The following is a 13,613-nucleotide window of genomic DNA, read 5'->3' as shown; positions in this document are numbered from 1 at the left end:
TTGCATTTCCCCAGGTAACCCCAGAATCCTTCTGCCTACTATGGTGCATGGGTCCAGTCTGCTGTAGAAAGTGTTTGAGGGCAATTTTTTTTTAAAAAAATTTCCTTTTAAAAGGTTTATTTTATTTTTAGTTGTGTGCATGTATGTGTCTATGGGTTAGTGTGTGCACATGAGTGCAGTACCCGCAGAGGCCAGAAGAGGGTGTTGGATCCCTTGGAGCTGGAGTTAGAGGTGGTTGTGAACCGCACAATGTTGATACAAGAAACCAAACCCAGGTCCTCTGCAAGACCAGCAAGTGATCCTAACTTCTGAGCCCTCTCTCCAGCCACACCCCCACCCCTGCTGCTCCTTTTAACAAAGCTGTACATCAAAATCTAGTCAATTATGTGCTTCCTGACCAGGTTACAGCCCAAACTCAAGTCACCATGGCCAGGGGGCTTAAAGCCACCGAGTCTATAATTCCAGAACATTCTAGAACTTTTCAGGCATCACCTTGCATATTCTTACTTTCCTGTTGTATCCTTTCTTTCCTGAGACTCATCTGTCTAAGCAGTGGGTGTGTTCTCATCTTCCAAGAGGCCATGAAACACCAAACAACAGAGCCCAAGCCCTTTTACACACAAACTACAAAATGGTGGTTCCTGGTTCTTGGCTATTGTGAATGGACTGAACATCCAGTAGATTTTCATCTTTTAACATAGAGAGTTACACGAATGAGTCACACAGACATTTTAACATGTGCCCATAAAGGAGAGCTCAGCTGTTATCCTGCTCTGTCTCCCGGCCTGTGTGATCAGGGCTCACCAGCACCTCTCCTCACAAGAAGTCTAAAAGGGAGGCTGAGCCTTGGCTCCTTCCCAAAACAGCAACATTGACCCAAAGCTAGATGGGATCATTGGGAGGAAGTACCATCATTTCATGCTTCCAAGGACTCTTTTTACTATGTTCAATGATTTATGCATTATGACTTGTATCTTGCATTTTTATTGATTGAGCTCAATTAAAATTTTTTAAAGCCTTAGAGCCTCATGATTAGTGGATAATATGTAAATTTTGCTTAATAACTGCAGTTAAGTGGCATGCAAGCCCAAAGTAATTGGACTCTAGATTTGAGGGGGAAATGGGATGAAAATAAAAATTCCAGGAGCAACAGGGAAAATAGGAAAATTTCCTGTTCAGAGTCGCCTCGTGTGTGTTGATTTGGAAAGGGGGGGGGGGTACTGTCTGTCAATTACAGTCCCCTACGATATCTGAAAAGGAGCGTTGCTTTTATTTGAAGATACCATGTTTTAGATACAGATTTAGAAATTTCATGGAGCACACACAGATTTGTAAAGTGCATGTCAGAGGTAGTTGAGTGATGGCATTTTAAGATTGCTGATCTTGGGCCACTAAAAGTTATATTCAGAATTATATTAAGCAGCTAGAATGGCTACAAGGAGCCCCCAGTCCTTCCCGCTGTAACAGAAACGTGGATTGCCCTGAACGTGGGTGGTACTGAACTTCTTGGAGGTCACTCCCAAGCTGTGTTCTAGCCATAACAGTTAGTATTCCAGAAAGCTTTCAGGTGACAGAGTTGGCATCTAGAAGTCGCTCCTTGATTTGACTTGGGTTTTATTTAAACATTTTAAAGGGTTTTTTAAAATTGATTTTTAAATTATGTGGATTTGTGCCTCCAGTGCAGGTTTGTATATCAAGTGCAGTGACTGAGGAGGCCAGAAGAGGGCCTCAGAACCCCTGGAGCTGGAGGACAGGCAGTTGTGAGCCTCCAGATGGGGGAAGCTAACTCAGGTCCTCGGCAAGAGCAGGAGATGCTTTTAACCACTGACATCTCTCCAGCCCTTGTCTTGGGCTTTTACTTTTGAAAACACCCCCTTCAAGAGGGACATCCCATAGCAACTGTCTCCCTCAGAAGCACCCACATTCCTTATTTTCACCAAGCTTTACAGAGCTGCACGTGCAAACTGATATCTCATTATTAAAGCTTAATTGTATATGAGTAATATGTGCTTGTGCATACATAGAGAATTACATAAACGAGCCATATAGATACTGGCTGTTGTTAATGTTACATTAAAATGGTTGCATTACATTAGAAAGAATAAAAAAAATCTGATAATATGGCATCTGCCAGAATGTTTTCTAAGCCCTGCCATTCTTTGCTTTTTATGCTTCTAAATGAAATGAAGAAACAATTCATCCATGAGAAGGATAAAGTCCCACTCCCCACCCCAAAACCCCTTTAAAAAAATTTCTCTATTTTATTTTTACATTTTTTCTCCAGGTGACAAGTCAGTTTCTTTCAGCAAGACTCACTGTTTAGAAACCCACAGTTATAAATCAGCATACTACTCGCTCTTCAAGTTGTTGGCCTTTGTTAGGCTTAGAACTAGAAAGGGAGAATAAGGTTGTTTTCAACTTCTGTGTTTCTCAGAAAAGTGGGGGATAGGCTAGGGGTGTCGGTCATGGCATTTTCTTACCGGCTATTATCACCATCCCCGGCACACAGGAAACTGTGTTGTTTAGCCACCAATGATCAAACCGGTCACTCCAGCCCAAAGACTTCAGAACCACCCATGACAAACCTCTTGGTGAAACATGAACAAGGCACAGTAACAAGCAAAGAGAACATTAGATCTCTGACATGATCACCTTACCGAAAGGACACAGTTCAAACTCAAACACGGGAACTGATGTCCAAAATTCCATCAACCCATTCACAAGGGTCTGATCAAAAAGTTGCTCCTGGTTCAAAGGAGAAAAACATATAGACGTGCCACAAAACAGTCTAGGGCACCCGAGTCTGTAGGATCTCCGTGCTTCCCATCATTTCCACAGTTTAAAGAATTCTAGTTCACAGATACATGAATTGGGTCCTGTGGACACTCGGTTGCCCATTGCTGTGTGAACACTGATGTGGTAGTTTTAACTGTCAATGTTCCATAACCTAGAATCACCCGGGAGAACCTAGGTGATGGAACTGTCCAGATCAGGTTGACCCATGGGCATATATGCGCGCGCGGGTGGGGGGGGGGGTGGGGGGTGTTCTGAATGGATTGATGCCCACTGTGGGAGGTACCATTCCCTAATTAGTGAGACCCTAGTAAAAGGAGCCATGTGTTTATTCTCTGCTCTTGACCATGGACGTGATGCTTTAAGTTCCTGCCTTGACTTCCCCACGATAATGGACTGTAACCTGGAAGTGTGAACCAAATAAACCCTTTCTTCCCTGTGCTGCTTTTGGTCAGGACGTCCTATCACAGCAACAGAAATGAAACCAGGGACAACTGGTCTGGCCTGTTTTGTGTCTATTGAACACATTCATCTTAGTGTCACTCCTGGACTTGACATCTGACCCCTGCCTTACACTACACGTAGTTGAGGTCAGCCAGGGCAATGTGGAGAGGCCATGGGAAGAAATCGCCAGTATAAAGATGCAAACCTTGTAAAATACAGAGACCTGGGACAGCAGTACAGCAAGGCAGAGGCTATCACCTGCTGTCCAGCTGGGATGCTCCACAGCTGGGGATGGTTCCCTTCTGTATGAGTCAGGACGAAAGAAGAGTTCAGTGAAGTATAAATGCAGATGTTGGCTGTCCCAGGCCCTGAAAGGTCTCACAGTCACTGCAGACTTGCAGTCTAAAAGGGTTTGAAGTCTGGAAAAGGACTCTGCTTGGCTTGTTATGAATGTGCAAGGTAATAAAGCCAGGAGCCATCTTAGGCAAGGAACTGTTGTATGAATTTTAACTTTTTTTTTTTTTTTTTTTTGAGACAGGGTTTCTCTGAGTAGTTTTGGTGCCTGCCCTGGATCTCCTTCTGTAGACCAGGCTGGCCTTGAACTCACAGAGATCCACCTGGCTCTGCCTCCTGAGTGCTGGGATTAAAGGTGTGTGCCATCACCACCTGGCTAAATTTTAACTTCTTAAGGGTTCAGGGTCTCCTAGAACTCCCCATCTCTAGGACCCCACAGACATTCTGCTGCACTGGTTCAGTGGATGGTCACCTTGGAAGCCAGAGGTGACTCAGTAGAGGGACACTGACAGACATTCTCAATGCTACAGCCTGGGAAACATGAAGGATGCTGTCCTCAAGAATTGAGTCACAGGCCTGTCCTCATGACTTGGGTGTGGCCAGTCACACATGGTTTTGTCTGGGTGCTAGAACTATGGGGTAGGGGTCACAAGAAAGCAGACTGAAGCTTGAAGACATCTTTCAAACCACTACATTCAGACATTAATTAAAAAAAAATGAAAGAATTCCTAAGGAATTAAGACCACCATTAAAAGATCAAATGTTTGCATGATGGGCATATTCAAAGGGAAAGCTACTAACTTTAAGAGCAAAGAAAACTTATTGACCACATGTATGAAATCATCAATGAATTAAAATCCCACTCAATGAAATAATAACATTATTATTAAATAATAATAATGAAATCTGTTAACTCTCAGAAAGACATGAGCACCTACAGGAGGGCTGTAGAATCCCAACAGAGGGACTGGAAAACATGCTCAGCTGCCAGACCGGAGCCAAAAGTTCAGGGCAGAACTTAAGATCCCTCAGGAGTAATGTGGCCGAGTCCCATTTAAGGGCACCCCCGTTAGACGACCAGCAGATTTCTCAGCAGGAACCCTATAGGCAGGAAGACCCAGGATGCTGTTTTCATATTCCGAGGAAAAAAAATAAAACAAAAACAATTGCCAATCAAGGTGAACATAATCAGGAAGTTTATCCTAAGAACTGAAGAGGAAATAAAATCTGTTCAAGGAAGAGAGATACTGAGGGAGTTGAAGACCAACTTTCAGAAAGATGCTTTTCAGAACTGATGGAGGAGTGAAGACTTCCAAGGTAAGCATGAACTGATTCCAGACACCAGACGTACGTTTAAAACTGTGCCTGAGGGATTCCTCCATGCAGAGGGGGAAGAAAGAGAAACATTATCATGAGAGCCAGTAAAGACACTAATCTCACTGGAGTAGATATACAGGTGAAAACAGGAAATAATCAAACATTATCAATACACATAACCATCAAGCCATAAAGAGAAAAACAAAAACAAAACAAAAGGAAAAAAAAAAGTCAAAGACTATCTTAAAAAAAATAAATCACAGGAACCGGCCCACCCTTTTCACCAAGGACTTGAAGGTAAATGTCCCAGTTGCTCATTTAAAAGATGCAGACTGGCTGAATGGGTTAAGACCCAACACTATGCTATTGACAAGAAACTCCCCTTGTGATCGAGGACAGGGAATGGGATTAAAAATCAAGCTTGAGTAGCTGTGCTCATATCTGGCAGAACAGACTTTCAGACAGAAACAGTGAGACAAGAAAAGATGGTTACTGTGTCATGGTCAAGAGATCAAATCGCCAGGATGTTATTACAAGACTACAGATAACTCAATGTTTTTTTTTTTTTTTTTTTTTTTTTTTTTTTTTTTTTTTTTTTGGTTTTTCGAGACAGGGTTTCTCTGTGTAGCTTTGCGCCTTTCCTGGAACTCACTTGGTAGTCCAGGCTGGCCTCGAACTCACAGAGATCCGCCTGGCTCTGCCTCCCGAGTGCTGGGATTAAAGGCGTGCGCCACCACCGCCCGGCTCAGATAACTCAATGTTAAAAGGATTTGATTTTGAATTGTGTGTGTGTGTGTGTGTGTGTGTGTGTGTGTGTGTGTGTGTGTGTGTGCAGTGCCCCTCAGAGGCCAGAAGAGGGCGTTGGATCCCTGGAGCTGGAGTCATAGGTGGTTGTGAGTTGCCCAGTGTGGGTGCTGTAAACTGAACTCCAATCCTCTGCAAGAGGAAGAATTATGTGCTCTCAACAGCTGAGCCATTACTCCAGGCCCAGATAATTCACATACTGGACATTTCAACACCCCGCCATCCAGAACCCCTCCAAAAGAACAACAGAGAAGCATCAGGGTTAAATTATACTATAGATCAAATGCACTCAACATACATTGACAGAACATTCTGCCCAGCAGCTGCAGAATGCACATTCTTTTAAGTAGATCATATATTAGGTCACAAAGCACCACCCTGGATCCTGCGGAGGCCTGCTGGGAACAGCATTTCTAAGAAGTATGACCTCGGTCCTCGCTAGAGCTGGCCTTGGGCAGGACTGTGTTTCCCAAATAAGCAAAATAACAAGAGCAATAAGCATGATGTGAAGTCCAGTGTATTGCCCGCAGCTGTCACACTGAGTCTACAAACCCAGGGACAGCCATTGGAAGGGAGAGCTGCCTAGAGATGCATTCAAATGACATATTCAGCTTTGAGAAAATGAGCAAAATATTTACCGTTAAAAAACAAAGCCCCAAATTCTTTGGGGCTTAGGTGTACCTACGTTACTAAAACACCAACTTCCACTTGAATTCATTGAAAATGCTTGAAACACATGGAAATGTTCTCTGGGTTGCTGGCTGCCCACTACAGAATCTGTGAGCCGTTTTGCTGTGACCTCAAGGTTGGTCCTGGGAGTTTTATCAATGTATCATTGTGTGACACAATTTGTATCAGTATTTATTTTTCTGCAGAATGGCTGCTTGTGGGAGGGATTTCCCCAAATGGTTACAGTCTGATATATAGCTGCTGTTAGCAGTTTGTTGTAGATACTGCCAGGAATTGGGCAGCTGGGTTTCACCTTGTGTCTCTCCTCGTATTTATCTGTGTTTGATGAACTGTGGCCTATAGCATCCTTTTAGACTACGGCACATCAGAGGGCCCACTCTCCTCCCAGCCAATCTGTGTAGTTACTGGCTACATCAGAGAATTATTGACACAAACGTAGCATTTTCTTTAGCTAGGGAATTCTACACTGATATTTCAGTGTTGGTTGAGTACTATTGCACCCAGAATTTGGGTTTTTTTAGTACATTCTACTCTACATGTACAAGGTATGTTTCCCCCTCAAAGCTGGTTTATAATTGTTAAATTTTAATTCTTATGTGTATATGAGTGTTTTGTGTGCATGTCTGTATGAACGCCATATGCACTCAGTACCTGTAGAGGCCTGAAGAGGGCACCAGATACCCAGAACTAGAGTTACAGACAGCTGGGAGCTGCCATATGGGTGCTGGGGGTTAAACCTGAGTCCTCTGCAAGAGCTGCCAGTACTCTTAACCACTGAGCTATCTCTCCAGGCTCTGAAGCTATTAGTGCTAAAAACACCCACTCCTCACTTGGACTGGCAACGTAACTCACATAATGCTGAAAGCCTGGCACCTCTGCCTTCATTTCGTATCCTGCCATTGTTTGGGGCCAGTCACCTGCTTAACTCTGTGTATAGACAGGTGAATCACTTGGGGTGATGGTAGCGTCTTCATGACAACTAGTAGGAGCTAGCTCATCTTATCTCTCTTCCAGGCCAAAGGTACCAAGGCAATAATAGTAAGGGAGGCTCCTGTGAGGTCTGGATCATCCCACTCCAGACCTCAAAGGCACCGAAGGTCTCCAGTCTTGAGACAGCAGTCACCCTGGATTACAGGGACAGCAGAGCCTCACAGGACAGGCCACCCTCCAAAGGCAACTGTCTGCGATGGGGAAGCTGTGCTCTGGGGCGGGGCTGGCCCCGTGTGTTAGCCAGATTACTCCCCTCAAGTGAGGACAGTCCTAACTCCTTCAATGACCTTGCAGAAGCAGAACAGGGGCACAGAGCAAGCCAGGTCTCCCCTCAAGCAGCCATGCGTGATTATGCATAGCTCTTGTACCCTGCCCCAGTTCGTCTACTATTTAAACCTAAGTTCAGGTCAGTTCCCTGAAGATGGACTTGGGGGTTGCTGGACTCTGTTCTCATAGCCACATTGGTTAAGTCTACTCCTCCTGCTCTTCTTTTGACACGCTGGGACAGCTGGCTGAGCCCCATCCACAGGACTCTTGGAGCTTGGACTTTTGCCCTAAAAGTCCAGCAATGGGATCAAAGAGGTAAAGAGTCTCACAAAGTTGTCCTGGTGAAGCCAGTGTCTTAAAGCCACACATGCTAAACAGGTAACCTATCAGGGGTGTCTGTCTGCACCTCCCACGGGCTCTTGAGATGCTATAGCCAGGGGCTATCTGGAGGTGGGTGCTATCAGCTGAGCTGGGATTGCTCCTGGGCCACGGTAGCCCACATCTTCTCAGGCTAAGACTCATGGATATTTCTCAGTACTGCCTCGGCATGTGTGTCTCACCAGGCAGTCTTGGGGCGACTCAGAGATAAACACCTGAGAGGTGCATGCTGGGACATGGAGGGAATGAGGGTGCTGTCATCCAGAATCAGCCTTCTGAGACCAGGGATGGAAAACTCTGTATGTCCCTGTGAGCATGCCAGGATTGAGGACATCAGGAAACAGATCATGTGATTCCCATGTCCTCTCCTAGGACAGAATTTTGAGTTCCTTAGTCTCCTTCTCTTTTCCCTTAGGGGCATCCAGGGACCCACTGGAGCCTTGACTATACCTAGCTAACCCCAGCCCAGCTGTACACACTACAGAAAACCATAACGAATCAAATGCAGAGTTGTGGAGCCCAGTCACAATGTATACATCTTTAAAACACTTCCACACCTAAGGTTCAGGTAACATTTGGGAGTGGGGAGGGGGGGCGGGCACAGAAAGACTCTAAGAGCCAGAGGATCAGGGAGTTTGCTGTGAGATTGTGTCTCCTAGTAATATTAGAGACTATACTCATAAAGTCTCACCAACATGATCCCCAAACACGAGCTGAACAAGGACAATGCCAACGGGCATACTAAAATGGACAGGGAAAAGCCCACAAGGCCTCAACCCTACATAAAGAACTATAGGCAACTGAGGAAAATCAGGAGGGAGAGAGGTGGTCTTCCCCCAGAGAAGAGCACACCAATTGGTTGTCCAGTGCCAGCCCCCAAAACATACAGGTAACATTATATAGACTGAGCAGGTCATATTTAGGAACACACACACACACACACACACACACACACACACACACACACACAATAACAATAAGAGAAGGGATCAGGCCAAGAATTTGAAGGAGGGTGGAGAGGGGCATGTGGTGGGGTTTGGAGGAAGGAAAGGGAAGGGAAAAATGTAATTCTATTATAATCTCAAAAATAAAAAAATAAAAAAATGAAGGAGAAGAAAAGAATAGGGGGCAGGGTGTGGTGATGCACTCCTGTGATCCAGCACTTGGGAGGTGGAGGCAGGATGATCTGGAGTTCAAGGTCACCCTCAGCTACATAAGCCAGTTTGAGGCTAGCTTGGGCTATGTGAGACCTTGTCTCAAAACTAATCAACCAATCAATCAAAGAATAAGGGACGAAAACTCACTGTTATTGGCAGGTCCCCAGGCAGGCACACTGAGGAGAGCTTTGGGGTCCCACTCCTGGACGCTCACCCTCAAGGAGCATCAGAGAGGAATAAGGCAAGTTTCCCGACACGGCCTGTCGGATCACCTTCAGTGGTGCACATACTGCTTGTCTTTTTTTTTTTTTTTTTTTTTCCGGAGCTGAGGACTGAACCCAGGACCTTGCGCTTGCTAGGCAAGCGCTCTACCACTGAGTGAAATCCCCAACCCCACATACTGCTTGTCAAAGTGTGCGTTGTTGACAAGACTGGGTGTGAGTCCTGCAGGGAGGAGCCGTGCTTCCTTTCTCCATGAGGCTTCTGGATAAGGACCGATATCCAACTAGAGGACAAGGGCTTCCGGCTATCACCATGACCACGGAAGCCAGCCTCAAAATCACTTCCAAATACACACAGCCCACAGCCACAGTGTCTGAGGCAGTCCCCACCAGCTGGTAGAGGCTCCCACTTCCACTCTAGGACACAGACCTCATGCCCTGTTGTCTTACCACACCTGTTTGAGTTATTGTAAGACCTGCAGACAATGGGTCTTTTCGTGGATATGATACGCCCTGTGCTCAAACCCACCAAACCCAGCTAAAGAGGCCACAGGAAGGTTACCCAACAGGACTCAGCTGGAAATATACTCAACATGACACAAGGAATGGACACCACACTTCACATCACAAGAAGAAGGTTGCTTACTGAGAAAGTCATTACATACAAGCAGAGGAGAGAGCCATCCCAACAGATGTGTACATCCTAATGCAGAAATGTAAGAAATACAGAAAATAAGGTAACACGATGGCCACCAAATCCTCGTAACAATGACAACAACAAGAAAACCCCAGATCAACATCCACTAATGATCATTGGTGCAAAAATCTTCAACAAAATATTTGCAGATTAAATTCAACAGCACAATAAAAAGCCCACACATTGTAATTACATTCATTGGCTTAATTCCAGGAATGCAAGGAGATTCAAGACACTCAAATCAATAGCTGTAATACCTAAGAATAAACAGCCAAGGATGAAAACCACCTGATCATCACAATAGATGTCAGAAGGACATTTCATAAAATTCAACTTCCCTTCATGGTAAAAGTCCTGAACAAATTAGGTATAAAAAGACCACACCTCAGCATAGTACAAGCTTCTTTGACAAGTTCATAGCTTATGTCTTAAAAATGAGGAAAATTAAGTGTTTTCCAAGATCATGAATAAGACAAGGGTGTCCATCCTCAACACTGTTATCAATATATGGTGAGAATCTTCACAGAGCAAGTGGGCAAGAGAAAGAATTCAAGACAGACGAGGAGGGAGGGAGATATTTGTTTCCAGATAATAAAAAGCCCACCAAGGACTCCACCAAAAGACTATGGGAACTGACAGACAGCTCTGGTAAACCTGTGGGACACAGAACCAACACATAAAAAGCAGTAGCTTCTTTCCCATTAACAGAATTGAAGTAAATCAGAGAAGGAACCCTATCTCCAGCAGCCACAAGTTCGTAAAATGCCTGACTAAATCTTGGCATATGACATTTGTGCAGTCCCCAGACCATGGTGGAGAAGTTTCTGTGGGCAATGGTCACCACCAGTCAAAGTGCAGAGGATAAACGCCGGTGGAGGGCTCGGTCAGCAACGAGACACTTACATCAACCCTGTCCATCAAGGCTCGGCGGCCATTATGGAAGGGGGGGGGGTGCTGTAAGAGTGAGAGGCATGGAGGACTGGAGTCAATGTGTCTTCTGGACACGACAGGCGTTGCCCTCCTGAACTCATAGCACTGTGCTTGCTGGAACAAGATCTGCAGAAGATCAAGTCAATCAATATGGCACTGTGGAGAGGGGAGGGACTCACGAGGCTGCACCTCTCCTTGAGGGACTATGGAGTTGATGGTGGCTGGGGAAGGGGGAGTCATTTTCTTCACAGTGGCCACTGGTAAGTTGTTCTTGCTCCAGGAAATAAGCACCGATGAAACTCAGTTTCCTCCCTCCCTCCCTCCTTCCCTCCCTCCTTCCCTCCCTCCCTCCCTCCCTCCCTCCCTCCCCCTCTCCATCCATCCCCACATACACACTCACACACAAGACAGGAAAGCAGGAGGGTGCTTACTGGGAAGAATGAGGGTTTCAGTGGGAGAGGGATGAGAGGGTATGGAGAATAAAAATGACAAAAATTCGCTATACACATTCATGAAATTGTTAAAGAATTACAATTTATATATCCCACAAAAGAATTATAAAACAAACCAAACAAAACCAAATACTGGTCCTTATGCACTGCCAGTCAGCATAAAGTTAGCACAGAAGCAGAACTGTCACGACCCAGCAGCCCTGTTCCTTAGTGTCCTAGTCACTGTGTTACTGCCGTGAAGAGACGCCATGACCGAGGCAGTGCTTATGAAAGAAAGCATTTAACTGGGGCTGGCTTACAGTTTCAGAAGTTTAGTCCATTATCATCATCATGGTGGGGAGCATGGCAGCATCATGCATGATGCTGGAGCAGTAGCTGAGAGCTACATCCTGATCCACAGACAGAGCGAGAGAGTGAGAGCGAGAGCGAGAGCGAGAGCGAGAGAGAGAGAGACAGAGACAGAGACAGAGACAGAGAGACACAGAGACAGAGAGACACAGAGAGACACAGAGAGACACAGAGAGAGATTGGACCTGGTGGCATGGGCTTTCAAAACCTCAAAGCTCACCTCCAGTGACACACTTCCTCCAACAAGGTCACACCTCTTAATCCTTCTAATCCTAACAAATAGTTCCATTCCTTGGTGACTAAGCATTCAAATATATGAGCCTATGGGGGCCATTCTTATTCAAAACACCACACCAGGTATATGTCCTAGGAAGATAAGAACACAATAAAGGTATTTGAGGTTGTGTTTGTTGTGGTACTGTGTACAAGAGCCAGGACATGGACTCAGCTTCAATGCCTTCCAATGACAAATGAATAAAGAAATGTGGTATATACGCTGTGGAACCTTATTCAGCTGTAAGAGAGAAAGAGATTTCTGTCGTTTGAAGGAAAGTGGATCGAGTTGGAGATAAGTGTGTTAAATGAGTGAGCTAGGCACAAAGACCAAGTTTCAGCATCCTGTCATGGTGCAAAAGCAAAGATGACTCTCAAGTTAAGAGGTCATTAGGGTCTCAGCCTTCAGGAAAGGAGGAGAGATGAGTGGGAGCCAGGCAGGGTGGATGGATATGTTCAATGAATGGTGTACTTACGTATAGACATTTAGCAATATAATTTGTATATTAATGTGCATTAATAATCATAATAAATACTTATAATAAATGCAAACATACCAAGGAAATAACCAAAATAAAATAAAAAACTTTAAAAAGATCAAAAAAAAAATTCTCTATATGTTTGTTAATGGGTTAATAGATGAACAAGATGTGGTATAGAAACCAGGGGAATATTACTTAGATGTAAAAAGTGAAACCCTATTAAATGTGGTGGCACATACCTTTAATTCTAGCACTCAAGAGGCAGAGGCAGGTGGATCTCTCTGAGTTCAAGGCCAGCTTGGTCTACATAGCAAGTTTAGCATAGCCAGTTACATAGTGAGACCCTGTCTCAAAAAAAGAGTGAGACCCCATTATTTATGACCCTGTGAGTGGAACTTAAGGACGTTGTGTTCAGTGAAATACATCTGTACCTTCTCACTCATGCAGAAGATAAGGATGTGGATGGGAGCGGGAAACATTTGAGTTGTGGTTACTAGAGGATGCGGATGTGGTTTAGAGAGGGAAACATTTGAGTAGTGGTTACTAGAGGATGGGAAAGGCATGGAGGGTGGGTGGCTGGCTGGTGGTGGTACAGAGAGGATGGTTAATGTGTTTGGGAGCACAATTGAGAGGAAGAGAATTAATGTTCTGCAGCACAGCATGGTAGCCACGGTCAGCAACATTCAACTGCTCACTTCAAAACAGTTAACAAAGGATTTTGTTCCCAATACCAAGAAATAATTACTATGCCAGCGACTGTCATCTACTCATTAAACACAGTAAGCATGTAACAAAATTCCCACAACCCAGAATACAAGTAATTAGCGTGCCAATAAACATATTTAAAAGAAAAGCATTCTGAATACATGGAAACAAGGGCTGGGCCAATGCATCATTTGGGGTTGACTTCTGAGCCCTGGGTGGTTTCAAACCAGTGAAGAAACAATAGGGGTGTCTCTAGTTTTCAGAACCTGGAATAGAAAACGCTCAGTTACTGTTTGTCCTCTGGATTGGTCTCTCCAACTTCAAGAAAAGTTCCCACTTTGAGTTTAGAGCTTGAAGCAGCGTTGGATGGA

Source organism: Peromyscus californicus, unplaced genomic scaffold (genome assembly GCF_007827085.1).
Source record: "Peromyscus californicus insignis strain IS unplaced genomic scaffold, ASM782708v3 Scaffold_8__1_contigs__length_139910024, whole genome shotgun sequence".
Taxonomy (NCBI): Eukaryota; Metazoa; Chordata; class Mammalia; order Rodentia; family Cricetidae; genus Peromyscus; species Peromyscus californicus.
Note: the sequence above shows the minus strand (reverse complement) of the source record.